The sequence below is a fragment of the Spodoptera frugiperda genome, chromosome 8, assembly GCF_023101765.2.
Source record: "Spodoptera frugiperda isolate SF20-4 chromosome 8, AGI-APGP_CSIRO_Sfru_2.0, whole genome shotgun sequence".
Classification (NCBI taxonomy): domain Eukaryota; kingdom Metazoa; phylum Arthropoda; class Insecta; order Lepidoptera; family Noctuidae; genus Spodoptera; species Spodoptera frugiperda.
The window spans coordinates 6,081,734-6,085,894 of NC_064219.1; positions in this window are offsets into that span (position 1 = coordinate 6,081,734).

Below are 4,161 nucleotides of genomic sequence, written 5' to 3' on the forward strand. Positions count from 1 at the left end.
TGTGGATGCTTGAAGTAGGGGACCACTCTATGACCTTGACCGCCGAGGCTCACTGACTCACATACAGACCCTGTTTTCTTATTGCACGTGAATCGATCACAACAAAACCTTAATGACAGTAATTATAACACTAGTCAGTGATGTACAGTGAGACGACTGTGCTCTACTGCGGTTTAAAAACACACACACGCTCGGTTCGTCTCGAGCCACGAGGGGTTCCGTTTTTTCAACCCTAACGCTATGAGACTTTTAAGAAAAAAAGGTGGTAATAAATACGACCCTGTCTACGAATTTTGTAAAAAAAAAAACAATGTTTAGTAGAGCCTGTCCATGCGTTTCATTCTGGAATGGGATAGCTTAATGTTTTATACAGATATGTACTTACATATAAAAGTCAATATATATTATACATAGGTACCTAAGTGCACTAGTAATACTATATCTTCTAGAAAAATATCTCATATCGAAGTTTTGAATCCATACGACGGGGACATGCAATTGTCTCATTTAACAAACGTATACGCTTCTGCTTACCCATCTATACATATAATAAAATCGTAGAAAAGTGCTGTCTGTACATCTATACATATAATAATTGAAAATAAAAATAAAAAAAATAGCAGGGGTTATTGTTATGTCGATGTCGAACCCAAAAATGTAATTAACTTTTTTTTTGTCTGTTTGTCTGTTTGTCTGTTTGTCTGTTCGTCTGTGCGCGCTAATCTCAGAAACGGCTGATCCGAGTTGGATGCGGTTTTCACGAATATATTGTGGGATGCTTAAATTTACATTTAGTGTTTGTTTCATGTCAATCGGTTCATAAATAAAAATGTTATGTCAAATTAAAGAATCACGTCGAACATTCTATGCTTATACCATTAATCTCCGCAACTATTTGACGGATTTGGTTGAAATTTGGTACAGATATAGTTTAGAACCTTAGAAAGGACATAGATATATTTTTATTTCAAAAATCAAAAAATATAAATAAGAAATAAATTATTTATAAATAATTCTATGTCGATCGTTACACGACTTCGGTTCATGTTATTGTTTTAATTTATCGAAAAAAAGTAAATAAATAGTAAAAAGGTATGAAAAAAATAATATCAATATAATAAAACATTTAGTACAAAGAAAATGCTCTAACGGAGTATAGATAATTCTATGTCGATCGTTACACGACTTCGGTTCATGTTATTGTTTTAATTCATCGAAAAAAAGTAAATAAATAGTAAAAAGGTATGAAAAAAATAATATCAATATAATTAAACTTTTAGTACAAAGAAAATGCCCGAACGGAGTATAAATAAATAATCCAAGTTGTCTTTATCCTCGATAGATGGCGTTGGGATCGAAATAGATCGCGCTATAGTTTCGTTACATTCATTTGGTTGGGTATCGGCCGAGCGCTTCGGTACTATCGTAGAAAAAGTGTATTATCAGTCGTATGATTATTTGTCTGTAGTGGTCCTGCTGTTTCGTATATTCTAAATTGGTTTCGTTGTATTTGTCAATTAATAAGTTTATTTGTTGGGTTTTCCTGGTTTTTTGGTTAAACTATTTAACGTAGGTTTAGTTTGATATCGATTATTAGTAGTTACTGTAGTTAGTTTTTTTAATAAAATTGTAAGTCTAATTTTTTTTTTAATTAGATTAGATTTAAGTCGTTTCTTTTAAATTATTTAGTTTAAGCTTGGTTATTATAGCATAGAGGATAGGTTGTAATGTTGTGTTTCTTTTTTAATTGTTATAAATTCGTAATTCGTAGCTTTCTTTAGTTTTAAGTTAGTTTAAGTCCGTTTTTAAACTATTTTTTCAATGCCCTAAGTGAGTATACATCTATTAAATTCAAACGCAGAGCTCATTATGTTGATTTTTGAAGAGTTCCCTGGAATATCTTCCACATCTCATTTTTGAAGAGATCCCGCGAGATCGGGAACTATGTGGTTAAAACCAAAAATTTGCCGGAAGTCACTATTCCACGCGAACGAAGTCGCGGGCAAAAGCTATTCTAAATAAATTGGTTTCGTTGTATTTGTCAATTAATAAGTTTATTTGTTGGGTTTTCCTGGTTTTCTGGTTAAATTATTTAACGTAGGTTTAGTTTGATATCGATTATTAGTAGTTACTGTAGTTAGTTTTTTAATAAAATTGTAAGTCTAATTTATTAATTAATTAGATTAGATAGATTAGATTTAAGTCGTTTCTTTTAAATTATTTAGTTTAAGCTTGGTTATTATAGCATAGAGGATAGGTTGTAATATAATTTCTTTTTTAATTGTTATAAATTCGTAATTCGTAGCTTTCTTTAGTTTTAAGTTAGTTTTCATCTTAAGTTCGGAAAGATTATAATATTTCTTTAGTTTAAGTCCGTTTTTAAACTATTTTTTCAATGCCCTAAGTGAGTATACATCTATTAAATTCAAACGCAGAGCTCATTATGTTGATTTTTGAAGAGTTCCCTGGAATATCTTCTACATCTCATTTTTGAAGAGATTCCGCGAGATCGGGAACTATGTGGTTAAAACCAAAAATTTGCCGGAAGTCACTATTCCACGCGAACGAAGTCGCGGGCAAAAGCTAGTCCTCGAATAAAAGCCTTCATATTTAGTTAAACCGACACAGTTTTATTTGTTGCTTATACACAATTTTGATAAAAATTATGATAAATAGGTTCTCATTAGAACGTAATTAACACTGGTCGTTGTGTTCATAGATAAAGCTTGGCTTTGTTCTATTTTTAATGCATGGGTCAATACATACTTTGTACTAAGTAATACATAGCTAGTTATAAAAGGGAATGGGTTAATGTGTTAATGGCTGTGGCTGCCCTTTAAAATTATAAAGCAAGCATCTTATCAAGCAAAACATTAAGGTTTTTAAATTCGTGTCGTGCTCGTGTCCGACTTTAGGTTTAGTACTAGCATGCTTGCATTATGCAAAAATACTTAATTTCAATGAAACGGAAAGTGTTACTTAGATACCTCGGTACCTTCCTACGTTATACCTTACTATTTATTTAGATAGGAGCATTGTCCAGAAATCACGTTCAAATAGGTATATAGGTGTTGAAATTGTCGGATTTCTATCCACTTATGACATCACTCCGTCTTTAAGTATTCTTCAGGCTTACTTACTTAACTTGTCCATACGTAAGCACTATAAACTTCATTAATTACTCATCTATCAAATTAAAGGCTTCGGGGCCGCGGAGCCCCGGCTCGAAGAATAGAAGTAGGGACGGGGTGGTTTTTAGTCAGTAAGAGTCTAACACTCTCTCTCTCTCTCTCTCTCTCTACCCCTCACCTAAGGCGAGAAGATTAAATGTTCTCTCACGCGCCGCCTAATAGTAAGTTCGTTTTCTAGTACTCCAGCTAAAGTAAGTACATGCAGAATTTGTATATTCGGGCATAAAGTTGTATTCTGTGCTTAATAGTAAAAGAAACTCTTAACATAAGTACTAAACATAACACAACAGTCTGCCACCAACATAGACACCTACGTTCTACGCAAATAACATTGTAAACATATATTTTGTTTAGATAAATTGGTAGACTCAAGCATTGATTGAGTCAATAGATACCTAGTAGGTAAGATTAGAGCGCCTATATCAAAAAGTCTGCATACATTTATCTTACTAGCCCACTAATATCAATAACAGTAAATTAGAGTCTCCTAATACGGTAAATTTTTGCCTAAAAGGTCCAATACATAAGCTTCTTGTCCAATGAAAAAGAAATGGTTCTGAAGTAAACATTTGTAAACACAAAGTTTTACTTGCTGCTCATTTCCAATTAGGTGGAAGGTGACCAAACAAAAGCAAACTCAGGTTCTACCCGCAGACAGTTTGCAAGGTGCTTGCGAGTGTGTACGTGTGAACGCACCCGAATATTAAAAAATCAAATAATGAACGCAGCGCAAAGTTTTGTCAATGTCAGATATTGACACATTATATTTCGTTCTAAAACTTAGGTTCTTTAAAAATATTTTTTTATTTTTTAATAGCTGTGTTTCATTACTATGCTTTAGGAAACGTATCAAACATAATTTTATTATTAAGTTATTATTACTGCAAATTCTTTTTGTCATATAAAAAAAATATAACTAATTTTTTATCGGGGAATCACAGCTTTGTTTACAAAAGTGCGACTTTTGAAG